The 17,958-nt window shown below is 43.7% G+C and overlaps 1 long non-coding RNA gene across 1 annotated transcript; it reads left to right on the forward strand.

Moving 5' to 3' along the window:
- The first annotated feature begins 7,993 nt into the window (after positions 1-7,993).
- Positions 7,994-14,431, forward strand: LOC133262449 (uncharacterized). The gene is made up of 3 exons (XR_009741316.1): positions 7,994-8,425; positions 10,815-12,395; positions 13,595-14,431. It is a non-coding gene; the product is annotated as an uncharacterized LOC133262449 (long non-coding RNA).
- The last annotated feature ends 3,527 nt before the right edge of the window (positions 14,432-17,958 follow it).

Below are 17,958 nucleotides of genomic sequence, written 5' to 3' on the forward strand. Positions count from 1 at the left end.
AAAAAGCAAAATTTCCATTTTATGTTTGAAATGAGTCTTGCGTTTGAAATTCACATTTATATAAAAGTCATTAAAAAATAAAGGGTCAATATAAAAAAAGGAATCCTTCCATTGGCCCAACCTTTCCCTTCTATTTAAATCACAGATCTGCAAAGAAATTTCAAATTTTCCCTTTCATCCTGATTTAGATGAGGAAAAAAAACCCCAAACCCCAAACAACCAAAACTTCAAACATCTATTTGTGAAACGAAAGATATTTCCAATACAGCTTTAAAGCTTCATCTACAGCTGAATCACCCTGTGCTAAAAGGGTAGAGCTGATTTCACTTGGGCCAGTCACGCTGCTGTTTTTGTCTTTTGCTGTTCAGTGCCCCACTCCAGCCCTGGTTATGAGTACCCCAGATTCATGGTGGGGTGCTGCTGCCAGTGCCTTGGCCATAAACACTACGAGAGGTGCTGGGCACAAATGTGGCTGTTTTGTTCATGCTCTGAGCCAGAAGGACTTGACCCAGATCCCATCCGAGAGCCAGGCGAGCAGGTCAGCAATGTGCAGAACACCAGCTCGAACACCTACCTCTGCTTGGACTTGGTGCCTTGCTGCCACAGCCAAACCAACCCCTGGTGGGTGCTGAACTAAAAAGCCAACAAACCCTTTAATAGACGCACAGAACCCAGAGGGAAGATTTGCTGTGACTTTCCTTCTGGGTGAGCTTATGCTGGGCTGTGTGGGGGAGTTTGGCAAAGCATCCTCCAGCTTCACCTGGTCAGAGCAGAGCTGTCCTGTTCCTTGCAGACAGTTTCCATGCCCACAAAGTCCCACAGTGCCCTTTGAGCTGTTGCCACTCCTTAACGCAGCCACATGAAAACCAATATTGAAAAAGAGTTAACATCTCAGCATGAAACTAAGCTGTACAGCATATGCTTTTAACATTAGAAAGAGGAAACAGTTCAGGGAAAAAGATGCAGACCTGGCAAGTTTTTCTTTGTGGGGGAGAAAAAAAAGAAGAAGAAAAAACTGGTGGAGAGTTTTGCCTTTCCTGAGAGGGAGTGGGGACAGAGGAGCAGCAGCGCAGGACTGAGGGTGCAGAGTGGTGCCTGAGAGCTGCTGCGGCTGCTGTTGTGGGGTTCAACTCACACAGGTCCCTGCCCCATTTCTGACAGTGACTGCAGGGTTGTTTTCCCAGTGACAGCCCTTTCCTACCGCAGCCTCCATGGCTGCGAGATGGGTTTTTCAGTGCTGTGCAGACCAGTGTGAGGAGCGGCACCAGCTCCATGTGACTCAGGAGCGTGCAGAATGGTGCTGACAACAGCTCTGAGGTTTGGTGCATTTTTACAGTCCCCAGCTCCTGCACCTACACAGAAATCTCAGCCTTCATTTATTTCAGTAATTAAGTTAGGAGGGTGTTTTGGCTACAGAGAGGGACTTCAAAATAGTGATTGTGTGGATTCCAAAAACAATAAGCAAATATGTGGAACATCATTCCCTTTTTTCCTTTATTTTTTTTTCTTATTTTTTTTTAAACTGGAAAAAAAATCCCTCTGTAAATTTTTAAACCAGTCAGTATCTTGTGATATTAGAAAGGCTGCGGTTGATAATCCTCTCACAGGAGTAAGTAAAAAGGCACACAGATCAGCCCTGGAGCACCAAACCTTGTTCTCATTTCTCCAGTGGGCCAGCACGGGTGTAGCTGAGAGTAAAAGCAGACCCACAGGCACTGACTGCTCCAAGAGAGGAACGGGATATTGAAAACAGCAGGCCAGAGCTTCATTTTTTGGCCGGTACCTTTGAGACGAGCATTGCTCACCCATCAAAGCCACCCAAGCTGCCATCTTGGATTTTCCTTCTGATTTTTAAGCACTGTCATTTGCAGGCCTGCTAATCAATGCCAGGCCAAAAGCCCTGTGTGCAGCTGGCTCACAGGCAAGAGAATGGCAGAGCAAGAGGCTGCCCCATCAGGCAAAGCCCTCGGATGGTCCAACCCTGCTCTTCTAAAGGCAAATATTTCACTGTGAACCATTGAGAGCTTTTGAGTTTGTGGGATAGGGTAAGGGCTCCTGTGTTCTTGCTTCTCAGGGAGATAAATCAATTATGTGTGATCTGAGGGTTTATTGGGAGTTACATACATCCTCTCTATGTCTTTAATAAGGATAGAGCTCATACTTTGGATCTACTTCCCTCCAGCTCTTTTCTTCTCTGCCGCCTTCCTATTTACTGCACGTGTGTGAACACACGTGTGCACAAAAACCACAGACATGTGGACAAATAACCCACCAGACTCAACCTGTTTGAAAGGGACTTTCAAAGAGAATGAGCCCCTTCCCTTCACTGAAATCAGAAAGAAAATGGGACCCTGAAATGCTCTGGTAGGAGACCAGGAATGCTTCAACCTCACTGAGATGCTCTTACATCAGATTAGTGCCCATCTGTGCTGCAGTGTTTCTAAGGATTGGCTTCCACGTGTGGGCACCCAGCTGAATCTCTGTGAGTGCTACATTTATCTTAGCTCCTGATTTCCTTTTTCTTCTTGTTTCCATCACTTGGGACAGCTTGACCTTCCTACTCCATGAAGTGCACACCCAGCACCTCCCTTCTTCATCTGTGGCTCCGCACTTGCAGGGGGGGCAGGAAGGGGACAGGCAAACCCCACCAGTGTCAGTGCGTCCTCATTGCTTATGGACCTGCTCTCACACATCTGAGGATAATTTGCCAAGGTTCTTCATGCTTTAAGGGAACTTTCTCACTCAGATGTGTAAACAACAGGGTTTTTTTCTCTCTGGAAGAGCTGAGGGAAGGCAGGTGGTTAAAAGTTTTGTGTATAGATCTAGATTTTAGGGAATCTGGGCTGAAGACATTTGAACGAGCCTAGGCCAATACTTCAGTGTGGCTGTGTGAAGTCAGAACAAATCCATTTCTTTGGTTCATGGGCTCTGTGCACAGGAAATTGCACAAGATGGACCCTCCCTCTCGTCCTCTGCTCATGTCAAGGATGCAGAACGGAAACTTTGCATGTGAGAAAAAAAGGTTGCCTTGAAGTTCCATGAATCATTGTGAGGGGCATTGCCCTACCTTGCCTCTTCCAAGTCATCTCCTCTATTTCCTCTTCAAGGTATCACGTGAAAGCAAACCACAACAGGCTGTGCCATTGCTTGCTCAAGCATCTTATTTTTATCCAACAGCAAACATCTTCGCTTCCCCCTTTTCAGTAGATCAATGGCTCTCCCAAAATCTTCTACTGCAACAGTGCACCCTGCAAATTTAACTGTGTCTGCACTGATGGCATCTTTAAGAGCCAAATAACTGACCTGCTCTCATTTTTCTTAAATGGTGACATTTTATCATTCGAGAGATCATGGAAAAAAAAAAAAACAGAGAAGAAAATGATGTATTTTCACCTCAGATGATGGTCTCTCTTGACACCACAATTGCTCTCATGCCTCTGTTTCCAAACTTAAGATGGCCAGTACTGAGCAAAATCAGTCAGTTTACTCTCAGGTTTTCTCCATTCATTTTCATACAAATTTAATTGCTTTGAATTTTGGCTCTCAAGGGGTGAATGAAAATTGGTAAAAGTATCAGTAGCTGACTTCTTTTATGTTTAGAAATAAGAAGGTGCCTATGGTTCCTCCTCTACTTTCATGTACTCAAAAAGCCAAACCAGTTGATAGTATTGTAAAGACATAAAATATTGGTGAGTGAAAAGTCAGACACCGAAAGAAATGTCAATGAAAAATGCATGTGCTACCCACCAGGTCATGTGGCCTGTCACAGCACTCAGTTATGGGCCAAGGAATAAAGTGCTAGTCCCTGATCTTACATCCTTAACTAAGAAAGGAACTATTTCAGCCACAAAATAAACTAAACCCAAACAGGAATGTGCTGGGAAGAGAAGGATTTCTGGCCATGCAGGGCACTGATGTTCTCTCTAAAGGGCAAGGAGCAGCAGAGTGTTTCATTTCTTTTCAGCCAGGTCTTGATCCTCCTTTAGGCACCTACAGCACAGTTGTCAGCAGCTCTCTGTGAGCTCTCCCTGAGCCTGCAGCCTGGATTCATACTACAGTCCGTGTGAGGAGAAAACATTGATTTTTTCTCTTGTGCTAACTGGGAAATGGGGAACGCTGGAATCGAAGCAAGCATTCATTTTGGTGTGCAGTTTATTACATTTAAGCAATTTACTATGAAGACATAATAACTTTCCCTGTCCCCCGCCACCAAAACAAAGATGCCATAAGCATCCCAGCTCAGGAAGGAGACAAATCTTTTAGAGTCTTCTGACACTACTAGAAACCTGGACATCTGGGCAACCTGGAGTCCTGGAGCTCCCAAAATGTGTGTTTTTCCTTTTGTTTAAGACAGGGACAAAGCACAGCTCCCTGCTATAAGTGACTGCTCAAGATTTCAAGCCAGACACCCTCCTTTAGTACATAACATTGTGCTCTTCCTCTTTTATCTGAGCCCAGAGCAGGTCCAAACTGGAACTTCAAACATATAACCAACAGATGTTGTGAACATCTAGGGCCCCAGAAGGCAATTCAAATCTCATGATCCCAAAAGAGGAACTTGCTTCATGAAATGTTTTCTTGCACATACCCACAGATACTAGAAATCTCACGAGGACAACTGTAAACTGCTAACATTTCCACTGTTCAGAAGGAATACTTTTCCAGTCAGAACAAATAAGGACAGTTTAGTAACTGCAAACATAAACCAGAGTCCTGCTTCAGCCACACAACTGAAATGCTGCATCTTCGCCTAACCGCAAACCCCATCTGGATCCTGCCATCACCCTTCTCGCTCACATTTAATTCTAGCAGCTATCAAATCACTTCTCTGACCCAAGTTTTGCCTCCCTGTACCTGTTAGTTTCACTGTGCCCACCCAGTTTTCAGCTTTTGGAGACATCTGCAAAACATCAAATGACGTTATTAAAGGTTTTATTAGTCAGAAGAGGCAACCTCTTTAAAAGGAGAAGCAGGAGGGGTTTCTTTTTCCCCAGGCTGCTGAAATACACAAATATTGTCACATTTGCTGAGGCCATTTCAAAATAAATAGATGCAGCCTGCAGGCTGGATGGTGATGGAGATCTACAGCTGGAGGGTGTAAAATTGGAATCCCCATCTATGGACATGCCACAGGGCTGCTCCCCTTGTGCAACACGCAAAGGAAGGAAGTTGAAAGGAAGCAATTTATGAGTTAGCCCTGAGTAATACAGTGATATGGTTAGCAATGCAGAGGTAGAAAAGCCTGTATGGCAGAGTGAATATACGCGGGCTTGTAAATCAGTGCTGAATAGGAAATGAATGCGAGAAGGAGAAAAGCTGCCTAGTATTATTAGTGTGCATCCAGTAAGGTCGCGGGCAACAGTAGAGGCATAGGATAAGGGAATAGAGGAAGAAAGGCTGCTTTTTGTATTTTATGTCTACACCTCAAGTGTAACATAAATGGACAAGCAGTGTTGTCCTTTCCTTCATAGTTTCCTCAGAAGGAGGCAAGTGCTGTAGAGCACAACTATTAACTCCTAACACCCAGTCTGAGAAGGATGGGATATATTTACTTATTCAATAGGCAGAGTCCTGACTCAGAGGTAATAGAAGGGTTTTTTCTTTTATAATTTTGCTTATCCCTCCCATTTACTTTTTCACAGTTCTTCATAATGAACAACTTCAGATGAAACAAAACACATTCAGCTCCTGTGCTGAACTTGAATACAACTATACAGCAACTTTTGCTGGAGATCAAAAATGTTGAATGAGTTTTTCCCCTCATTTGGCATTTTTGCCAGATTAACTCCTTGGACCCATCAATGATCAAAGATGTGATGAAGCACATGAAGGGGTAAAGGCTGCCCACTGGTGCAATTCCTTTCTTTTATTTATTTTCTGTTATACTGAAAAAGAACCACACCTCTGGTACTTACTTGAGTTTTGATTAACCTCTGAAGGTTTAGACAAGGTTTGGGGTATTTATTGAAACATATACATGAACTTCAGGCTTTTAAGATTTGGTAATCAAGATTTAATTTATTTCTGTATAGACAGTTCCAGCCTACCAATTGTTATGCATTTGTTTAAAAGAGGAGGTCTAATGGCAGCACTTCTGGCTCCAAAGATACAGTCCAGCATTTAGAAAGGTACAAGAAATGTAAATTGAATGAAGAGTTTGAAACCATCTGCTGAATTTTTATTTAATTAAGGCCTCATCTGCATTTAAAACTGAAATTAAGGTAAGGGGTGAATTTAAATGAAAAAGAGATTGATGAATAACTCCATGGGCATTCGAGTTTGGGAAGAAGAGAACATTGTCCCGATTTACCTTAACACACTTCAAAATTATGTCATTCGAATTAGAGACACAGACTTCCCTATTCAAGAACAGGAACATCAATACTTGGAGTTAATCAGAAACACTTACTAAAGAGCAATCTATATGCAAGACAGTTTATGAAGAAAGCTAGCAAGGAATCCTGAAGTAAGCTTTGTGTTCCACACGTAATTCATAGAATTGCAGTTTAGGGAAGTTTCAAGCACACAACTTACCAAACCTCACACAGATTGTTCCTAGTAACATCTTCTTTGGGTGTAAATCTGGTGTAATGAATAGAAATAAGGGTGTGTTGTTTAAGGACAGAAATAATACCAAACACAAGTGTAATCATAGGCAGTTTGGGGTCACATGGGTCTTTTTGGTCTTGCCAGGTAGGCTCAAGCTGAGCACAGAGAAGTTGTGAAAGTTGGACACCACAGGGACAGTTTAAGGCTGAAAATCCTGGTCCAGCTGAGCAGAGGAGATCCAGAAACCCGCCCCGAAAGTCAAGATGTCCTGGGATCCCTCCAGACGCAGAATAAAGGATCTGTCTCATTCACTGTGGCACCAAAGAAGGATCTTTTGTAGTTTTCAAAACAGGACTTGCACCCATGCATTGAGAAATCTCTCCATTACTTGGAACGAGCTGCAGCAAGCCTGAAACTCCCATTGAACTGCCCTATGAAACTGATGAGACATTAGTTATTCTAACAAAAGCCCCAATGGTGAAATGCACTGATTTCAAGTCACACTTTAGCCATACTCAGTTTTTGCTGTCATCAACAATGTTTCCCTGACCCCCCTGCCCTGTAGAACAGGACCAACTTTATTAGGCCTTAGATGACCCAAAATTTTTATCTCTGGATCTTCTCCCACAAACCACACTTTAGTGATTCCTATAAAATAGCCTTCGGAGCCAAACAGATGCAATTTTGCTAAAGTTAAAGAATCCCTTTTTCATGGCTTGTCGGGACAAATAGAAGCCAGGGCATTCAATTCAACCTGTGCTCGACCACACAGATTTGGGAAGTGATACTGTCTTGCTTGGCTCAGGGAGCTTAGCCATGGATTTCAAGGGAAACATGGAAATGGAGACTGACTCTGAACTAACCCAGGTTACTGGCCTGCTTCTAAAAAATGAAAAGAAATGTAAATTTTTAGTTCTTAGAAAACCAAAATATCACATTAACAGTGGGCTTACATCAGGCATTTCATTACAGGTCACTTATGACCATGTTCCTCTTCCTTTGACAGTTGGGTGGACCACCATATAGGCTGGAACAGTACTAACATAAAAAATTAAAATTAAAACCCCGACCACACTAATAGCCCCACCAGGGAACAGTGATGAACTCACAGTGTAGATGATAAAAAGAGCAGCTGTGGCGATCTCATATTCATTGCTGGTGCTTACAGCATCCTGCAGAAAGTAGGAAGCACTTCGCTTCACCACCCGAATACATGTAATTTCCCCCCCCAAATAAACAAACATTTATCTTAGTTTGAAGTTTTTGATTATTTCCCCCCAAATTCTTTCTTCTCGGAGTCACAACTTACCTCAAGATGCATAGAGCTGAGAAAAGACACTGCAGATTGCACAGGAGCCTAAAACCTGCCTGTAAGTGAATAAAATCAAATAACCGTAATAAAAAAAAAGTTAATTCTAGGCTTTTGTTTGTTTCCTTTGTAAAATTGCCATGGGACTAAGGAAATATAGTAGCGCTTAATTTTAATAGTTCCATCATTGTAGATTGGCTGGGTATTAATTGTGTTAATGGTGATCATACTGAATTCATTTGGTATTTATTGAGAGACCACCTGTGCACCCATATGGTTTCCATCATTATTTAGGAGTAGTTAATGGACCCATTAGGAGTTAGCAGAAAGATGTGGGCTGGCAATACTTCCCGAGAGTGGTAGAAACATTCTGCTGATATCCATTGCGTTTTGAGGATTTTCCAAGGAGCTATTTGCTTCCCACCAATTTTCCTTCTCTCTAAGTTCCACATAATCTCATCTTAGCTTTCAAATGCTCCTGGAAAAATGAATTCATGTTTCTTGGCCTCTCACAAACCTAGGGGGGCAACCTTTAGCCTTCTGATCTTGCAAAACGTCCTTTAACATGTTTGTGCGCAGCTCTCAGAGCAAGGAGGGCACAGGAAAGACTTGGGGGGGGGGTGCACTTGTGTGCTGGGGGGAGAGGGAGGGGAAAAGGGGAAATGTTGACTGTGACTCTGCAGTGTGACAGATTTGCCCACGCAATATGTAGCCTCAGTTGTGCAAGACCAGAAACCTGTGGTGGGGAGGGGATGGCGGGGGAGTCACATGAGGGGAGTCAGCCTTGACTGTCAGCAGAGAAGGAAGAATGTTTTGGCTGGGTGTGGTGGTAACCAAGGCTGCTCGCTGACCGCAGTGACCTCCTGCTTTGATCCACATATCTGAAAAGGCACTGCTGAAGCTCCGCTCTGCACAGGGCGAGTAAACACGCACGAGGGTGTAGAAAAGAATTTCCATTTTTGGTGCCACGACAATGGGCAGATGGAGGAGCATCTGTGTAGCTTCAGTGCAAAAGGACAGTTATTTTGTTCAAACTGGAATCTCTGGAGCAGTCTGAAGTGAGTGAAGTGAATTATTTCCCCAGAAACAGGGAGCCTCACTCCCCCCCGAGTCTCCTACCTAAAAACTTTAGGTGTATTTTCTGTGTGCATCCCTAACAATACAAGGTTTGCAGGATCTCTGCTCTGTACCAATATCCATCTGTCAGATATCTCTAATAACTTTTGAGCTTACTGGCCAATTGCAACCAAATTTGATAAAACATTAGATGTCTCAAAGGTTTTAGGTTTTGTAAAAATGGGGAGAGGATAGAGGAAGGGTCCCAGCTAATGCTGTGCAAGAGGCTCAGTCTTCCTCAGCTGTAGCCCTAGACAACAGACTTCACCCAGGTTTTTTCTCCTCAGGGAAATCTGTAAGTTTCTCTCTCTGACAGGTGTCTGAAAAACCTTTCCCTCTGTTGAAAGAATTTTAAAACTCTCTTCTTCTCACATAAAAAATTAACAAGGAAAACATTAATGCTGCATCTCTTCTAGAGTTCAAGTCAGGAAGCCACATGGTACACATCATGAGCATCCCAAATTCATTAGTTCTCTTGCTCATGGAAATACTTGTTTTAATAAACAAGGAAGAGACCAAGCTGTCTTCTGTTTTTGGTAGAGAAACTATTAAATTAACAGTTACTCATTATAAGTGTATGCACAAGGTGAATGAGGCCTGAAACAATCATTTCTGCATGTGAGGAATATAATCAGGGTGCTATTGGTATGACTCTGGTGATTATTCATACTTATATTCACAACCTGATCTTGTTAAATGAGGCTGTGTTCTCAGAAATAGCACACTTGGCATTTAAAGGAGGCTCTTTTCTGCAGCCAGCTCAGACTTCAGTGCATCTCTTGACAGGACCCCTTCCTTTTCTAATCTGTGGATATTTGAGCTGTATTCTTAACCTCCTATTAATACCATAGATGCATCTGTGTTAGCATTTTCATAATTCCCTGTTGAGGGAAATCTCTCAAGTGTCTTCATTTATGATGCTTACGTTTGAAATTCACAAACTAGATTATGTTGGGGAAAAGTAAAACCAAAAGATGTGCATTGAAAGGGCTTCAACTGCTAGTAAGCTTTCAGTCCAGTGTATCAGACTAGATCTACTGCAAAATAGCCTCCTAAAACCAATATGATACAGAGGTTGGGTTCTCATCACCAACAGTTTCACTGCACAGAACTGCCTCCATTGCATTGCTTCTCTGGTTTTTGTTCCCGTGTCAGCTCCCTGTGGAGGTGAGAGCATTTGTACAGAGTGGGTTATTGCACTTCAGTAGAAGTTTCTTAACTTCTGATTTATGATATTATGAATATTTGTGATGTTTATGATATTATGAATATGAATATTAAGATATTATGAAGTTATTTCCCAAGATTTAAGAAGGTTGGGTCTGGGCTGGTTGTTACAGAATTAAGTGGCATTTCTCTGATAAGGAACAATTTGAAATGCAAATAATTTCTGCCATGAATTAATTGCCTTTGACTCCTCAGATGTGCTCCAGTCCCCCCTTACCTCACCACCAGGGAAGAACTTCCGCCCAAGATCCCATCTCAATCTATCTCCTCTCTGGCAGGTTAAAGCCATTCCCTTTGTCCTGTCCCTACAGGCCCTTGTCCAAAGCCCCTCTCCAATTTATTTATTAATATTTATTTATTTGTATTTAGTTTATTTATTAGTGAGGGGCTTGCACAGTGTGCCCAGAGAAGCTGTGGCTGCCCCATCCCTGGCAGTTTTCAAGACCAGGTTGGACACAGGAGCTTGGAGCAAGCTGCTCTAGTGGAAGGGGTCCCTGCCCGTGGCAGGGGTTGGAACTGGAGGAGCTTTAAGGTCCCTTCCAATGCAAACCAGGCTGGGAACCTATTTCACTGCCTCTTACTTAAAATCCCTCCCTTGTACATTTTTTTTTAGGGTCCACACAGCTGAGGCTGCACCTGAAATGCAAAAGCATCTCCAAGCCTTACCTCCTGCTTTATTCAGTAGCAAAGCACTGAAAGGACTGGAAACAAAGCAAGTTGAAGCTCTTTTCAAAGGTGTTGAAAACCCTTGCAGCATCTCTTTTAAGCTAAGATGAGCAGACAGTAGATCTTCCTAGAAATCCACACTGAAGCTGCTCTGTCCTGTATGGAAAAGCATTCAATCACATCTTCCACCTACATGTGTTTTTAGTGGAAATCCATTACTTCCTTTTGATGTGCTTTTGGGGTGTAAACAACAATAATGAAAACAAGACTCTGAAGGCAGTTTCCCTGTGTGAAGCAAGGCCTACCCAAGTGACAGAGAAGCCAAAGAGAGCATTTTGAGATTATTCCAGTTCCAAATGGAAATTCAGCAAATGAGAAGTGTTTGCATACGTGCTGAACATCGTGTGAAAGCTGGATGCTGTAGGGGCTGTCTCTAAGGCCACATAGCTGTTCCCAAACAGTAGCTCTGTGTTTAGAGGTCAGTGCTGCACTTAGCAAGCTCCTGTGCAGGGATCTGTATGAAAGAGGCTGTACGTCTTCCATACTTGCAGCACTGGTACTGGGGCACCCAAAGGTGACAGGAGAAAGCTGCACACCTGTGGGGTGGTCAGGATGCTCCGTCTCTGCAGGAAAATGCAGAAGAGGAACTGAACTGCTTGGGGTAGGTCTACACCACCAGTTAACAACAGATTTAGGCATGTTGTGTCCAGCTGTCTGTGTGTGTTCCACACACACTGCTCAGTCACACAGCATAGGAAAGATTTCCCCCAGCCTTTGATATCTCCTGTGTCTAAATACATTTGAGTAACCAATGTAAGCCTCTGTGCAGACACAACACTTGAGCTAGCTGGCTAGTGTGGCCTTGTTTATAGCTATTAGTGGGCAGAGAGGAGTGCTGCTAAAGCATGACTCTTCTGACCTGCTTTAGAGGGTCCTTCTTAGAAGCAGATAGGAACCCTAGAAATGCTTGTTCTTCTCCTTTGATTATACACCGCAATTAGCTCAGCAGCAGATACCTGAGGTTTAATGGAACCTGAGGTTTAATGAACCCCAACTGCACTGAGGACACTCAGACGCAGAAAGATATTGCACATGGTCAGGGTATAAAGCTCTTCCATGAAAGGTCATAGACCTTTGGAGACAGACACTGGGTGCAGCCAGGTTCACTCCTGCCCTGTATGAGGGATCAGGCTGAGGCCAGCATGTACTATGGCTGGTCCAGCCACAGACCGTGATGCTGGGCTAAGCACTCCTTTTTATGTGGCTTGTGCATTAACATGGCAAGGATGGAAAGATCTAATCCTGAGACTGGGTGTGAGCCTACACTTTCCTGACAATCTTCAAGGTCTTTTCCAACCTAGCTGATTCTCTGATTCTGTGACAGCACAGAATATTCCTGAGCCACGTGGAGCCAGTGACACACAGCTTCACACAGGGGTTTGCCTACAAATGGGGTCTAGCTTCGAGCTGGTGATATTTAGTACTGAAATAGAGGGTGATCTCTGTCACAAAGCTTGGGAAACAGAAGGTAAGATGTATGGAACCAGGAAAGTAATTGCCACGAGCCTTTGATCCTTAACCTGTCTATCAGACTCCACAGGAACTCCCCCCAAACCTGAATACTCATTATTTATTTTTATGATTATGTTTTTCAATGGACTTTTACCCTTCCTTCCTCTGGGTACAATCTGTGTGGCCAAAAATAATGTGAGATCTGGTCTTCTACCATGTTTTGACTCCCAGGGAACTGAAGAACCGTGAGAAGATCCAATCTGATGTTATTTCAGCCCCACAAATGCTCCCTGAGTGACTCAAAGTGCTTGGAAAAAAGAAGTAAACACAAATACCTGAAACAAAAATATAAGTCCCCAGAGCCACACGCACCACAGTCCATCAGAGCAGGAAGGACAACCCAACCCCTCCCGGTGATGTCTGTCTGCAAGGTTCTCTGGGTTATTTGTCCACATTTAATGCAGCTCTCAAGGGGAAGTTGAACAAGTTGTGTTGTTCCTTTTAATGAGTTATATTCATCTGCCTATTGCTCCTCTTCTTCTCCAAGAGAAGAGACTGAACCAAACCTCAGAATCTAAATCAGTGAAGCTCCATGACTGTCAGCTATAGAGCTGGATGCAGCATTTTTCCCTTTCAGTCCTCTGCTCCCTCAGGCTTGCCTGAAGGATGGCATGAATTTCATTGTATCTTGTGTGCTGCTTTGAATCATCAGTGCTTTCACCTCTAAACACTGGGCTCATCACTGTGACCAGCCACACTTAAACTTAACACAACCCACCTGCTCCCAGTGCAACTGCTTGCCACTGCTTATCCCATCCCATCCCATCCCATCCCATCCCATCCCATCCCATCCCATCCCATCCCACTCTGCAATCCACATGTTCATGACCATGCCGGAAATCTTATTTTACGCAAAATTTGTGTTCTCACCTCAGAGGAGACACCACCACTGTGTCTCCTGCCCCTTGCACTTAAGTGGGTCTTTCAATAGACACTGTGGGAACCCATCTACAGCTGATTATGGTGCAGACCAACATGAGTTTTATCCCTCTTTGTGGGAGACAGAAGATATTTGTTAGGATGCGTAAACTACCGCACATTAATCATAAATGCTTAGTCATCTGCAAGGGGTGCTATGCCCCCTACATTCATTACCTTATTGCAAGCTTTATTTTCTTAAATGCATGAATCTTTATTTAGTTTTCTTTCTTTTAGACATGAATATGTGAGTCACACATGCAGCACGGATCTGAGAATCTATTGACACAAGAACTAGCTTTAAAACATGGAGTATCCAAATATTACAGAATGGAGAAGTCATACTGTGGCATAGCAAATTCCAGCCAGTAAGTGTTCAATTTAGGATAATACTGAAAAGTCTGACCTCAGTTTTACCCATGCAGTGTCAGTGTTCCAGTACAAACCAAGAGTTATTTACAGTGGTGCCCTGGGAGAGATGGGATCTTCTGGGACTTTCTGGCTGCCACTGATGTACAGTGACTATTTGGGTTAGAAACAGTATGCCTGGACCACTAGGCTGTAGGTCATAATACCAAAGATATTGCTGTCTTTTTGATTGCGCTTATTTCCCCTTAACATAGGACAAACCCTTTTACCTCCTTGTGTCTCCATCCAGCTCTTGTCTATTCAGCTAGCCTGGGCACAGCTTAGCTGCAGCAAGCAACAGGTGATTTTGTTACCCGAATTGGGTGATCTCTAAAATTAAAGGGTCAATCAGACCTTTGAATCTGAAAGACAGCATTTCTATTTCGGGAGGAAAAAAACTTTTTGGAGATGGGTTGCAAAGCCACATCTCAAATTCTCCAAGTTTCCATCTAATTCAGGCTCAGGTTTTTAGCTCAAGCACATCTGGAACTATTCCTCCTTCAAACATGTGGTACATGTCCTAGAAGAAAGTATTTTTAAACAAAATAGTAATAAGAAAAGGCCCCAGACCAGGAGCAACCCTCTGCTTTTCCACAGAAGCAAGGCAGGGCTGCTACCCAGGGCAGTGCCAACAAAAGCCCAAAACAAAGTTATGTAATAATGACAAATATCAAACTGAAGGGAAGCCGGGAGGGGGGAATGTCGCTCTCCCTCTTCCCGCATAGCTCCCTCCTCCTGTTTTCCTGGCCCACTCATGCGTAACTGACTCCAATAAACCATGAAAAGAGCAACTTGGCAGCAGCTGGCACGCTGGACCTGGGCAGATGCCAGCAGCGGGGCTCCCACTGGCTTTGAAATTTGCATTTTCATATATATATATATATATATTAAAATACACGTATGTCAGTCTGAATGGCTGAGTGAGCCACTGAAATGAAGACAAGCAAAGGCAGCGATTGGCATACACTCTGCATGTTCTCCAGATTTTGTGTCCCCTTACTCTGTCAGGCTAACTCCTCTAATGAGGTTCTTATGCAACTTTACTTACAGGGAGCCTGAGTCCTTCTGCTTTAAGTCAGTAGGAAGTTTTCAGCTGATTATCAAGACTAGTATTTTGTCATATGTTCATCAGGCACAAGAAGCTACAGCGTTTGACTTTCAGTGTCACAGTCAGGAAGATTTCTCTGTGCAATGAGCAATCAATTAGATTTCTCTATGCAATTAGATACATAAATATGCCATTTTCTTGTTTGTATCTATTATTTATCCTGTGGAGTATCTCTTTCCTGAAGCCACACTTGATGCTTTGTGAAAAGGGAAAAAAGGACAGCCTCAGCCCCAGAGGAATGCCCGGTGTGATGCTTGTTGCTGACTTTCCAAAGCAGCAATAAAGATCTGCAAAGAAGGGGATCCCTTTGAACCAGACTGTAGTGGTGAGAGCCCTTCGGGAAACAAAAGGCTCATGTGGGTCATAGAGGATGAGGCAGCAAGGCAGTTGCTATCAACATCCAGACAGGAGCACAACCTGTGCTAAACTCTCTGTACCCTGTTATCACAGTTCCTCCACTTGTTTAAAGGGCAACCAGGATCTGCTTGAGCACATCTTGGAGTCACACCAACATAAATGTCGCCTTTTGCTTCTCTGACCCCTGACAAGTCTTTGAGCATCTGCCCTGCACAGGCATTCAGCCATGTCTGAGAAGAGGACTCTTCAGAAAAACAAAGTGTTTTCCTGTGTCTTGAGCTGGCAAATGGAGCAGAGACTCCAACAACTCACAGACTAAACAGCAGAACCTATTATTTCTTTTTTGTTTTAGGACTCACATCAGTGACAGAGAATGGAAAAAACGTGAGAATCAGGTCATTTCCAAGTTACGTGATTCACTCCGATAGGATGTTGCATTTCTTTGTCTCTCTTCAAAGAATCATGTGGAACAAAACCACAACATGCTGCTGACTTGCTATGGGGTGGGTGGAGGGAAAGAACAAAAGTGACCCTTATTTTAGAAAATAGCTATCATGCTCATGTTCTTCCAGGTGTCTCCAAGGCCTAGAGAGGTTTGACAGAATTCCCATGAATGACCCAGAGTTTGCCCACAATTCTGTCCCACTATCTCTCTCTCATGTATAATAGAGCTGGAAGCTTGTGGTTGAGTGACCTCAGCATCGTTGCAAAAGTTTGCTTGCATTATTCTCACAACATGTGATTCCATAGCAAACACTACTCTATGCCTAGCTACTTTTCATTAACTCTTTCCTAGAAGGCAGAGCACTGAAGAAACCACAGATACGGGACCCTCTCTCCATGGGACCCATGCAGGGCAGTTCTAAGCATTTGCCCACATCCCACACCCTCCAGGGTGGATTTTCTCTGCCCCAGAAGGACTAGAGGGAGCAGTGCACGGCTGCAGCGCTGGTCAAGTTTGTGTGCGTTTGAGCTATGCTGCTTTTTACCAGATGCACTGAAGAAATCTGCCCCTGCCCTCCAGGATAAGGTGCTATACACAGGAGCACTGACCTCACAGTGTCTGTTTGCCAGCCCAGAGTACTCTGGCTACCCTAAAACTACATGATTGGTATCTTAGTCCTATACATGTTAGGAGTGCACGAAGGGAGCAACAGAGTGTTGGATGAAATACATTTTTCTTGCTCTAAAACATTTGAAATACTGAGGGAGACACAACACGACGCACATAGAGAAGCACTGTCCACTTTGAACTTCTCTATCAAGTGTATGGTTTATTCCCAAAACACTTGTTTTTCCCTCCTTCTTTCTTTGTATAGAGATATTGGGGGCTGGGTATGTTAGAGGGGAAGTTGTCCTCTCCCTTCCTGAGCCCTCTTTGCTACTGGGAGGAAGCAGCCCAACTAACATGGTCACCAAAGGCTCTGGACACTGGGATGAACAGCTTGTAAAACTGCCTTCCTGCATGTTTGCAAAACACTTAGCACAGCAAGGGTCTGATTGTATTGCTACAGAGCTGGTTATAGATATAGCTAATAATGAAAGCAGAAAGAAACTGTTACTGGGTGCTGCATGAGAATGGCAGAATTGGCTATTGCTGTTTCCAAGCATATGAAGATTAGGATGAGAAATTCTTTGCATGCATAGTGAGGTGTTGCTTCCAAAACCCAAATGAGGATGTATGGAAGCAATCCTTAACATGTTTGTTTCAGGTTTGGTATGAAACCTCCTTCATATTACAAGACACAGTCCCACTGCAGGTCTAAAGGAGTCCCCAGCCAGGAAGGATGCAGTGGATAAATGCCACAGGACAGGGCAGGCACTCTTCAAATCTGACACTGAAACCAGCACAATGAAACTTCCTACTGCCATGCAGGCAAATCTTGTTCATTTAATCAAGTCCTTCCAGTGCACTGGAATATAGATGTTTCCCAAGGGATGACAGCTTCAGATAGGAGACTCTCAGCAGCAAGAAGGTAGAGCCAGTAAAAAGATGGGAATACACAGTAACTGATCACTGTGTATGGCTCTAGGATGAAGGTGTCCCTGCCATGAATGGAGGTTGTCGTGTTCCAGAGTCCCCATTTAAACACGTTAGGTCTTGTTGTACATAATCTGGATGAAGTTCAGGTGTTGCAGAGGGACAAACCATTATCTGCTCCACAGTGCGCCCCTTGTGGTGTGGGTGCTGAGCACACGGACGGGTCCTGGGGGCTGCGAGAACTTTGCAAGCCACAGGAGCAGCCGTGCTCTTCTCCCCTGAGACAGGGCCCTTGCTGGCTGCCAAACTGTACGTGGTGATTATGCAGCATGGGCATCCCTTCAGCTGCTAAGATAAGGCCTTCTGACTCATTTCCACTTAGAATCTAGATGACAGTTTGGTTTGAATTAGCCATGAGCTAAAGCCAAAACCCTGGATCTGAACTTTCTCAGATTTTGGGAAGACTCCAGTCTGGATCTGAGCTTAGTACATGGCTCTCACTTACATAGATTATAGCCAAACTGTGGATCAGAACATTCCCAGAATATGGGGAAGCTCAGAGCTCGTATTTGATGCTGGGATCATATCAATCACAGGTTTCAAGGATGAAATACTGTCCCTGCGTTAGCTTATTCTTTGTTTTCTTCCATAGCTGGTGTATAACAAGTGCCTTTTTAGCTCCGAATTGTACCTTCCCAGTTCTTGCAAACAAGAATAAACAAGAAAAAAAGAGATGTGAGTGTGTGC

The sequence above is a fragment of the Pezoporus flaviventris genome, unplaced genomic scaffold, assembly GCF_033815535.1.
Source record: "Pezoporus flaviventris isolate CSIRO_AGI_PZ_B2104156 unplaced genomic scaffold, CSIRO_AGI_Pfla_v1 ptg000213l, whole genome shotgun sequence".
NCBI classification, from domain to species: Eukaryota; Metazoa; Chordata; class Aves; order Psittaciformes; family Psittacidae; genus Pezoporus; species Pezoporus flaviventris.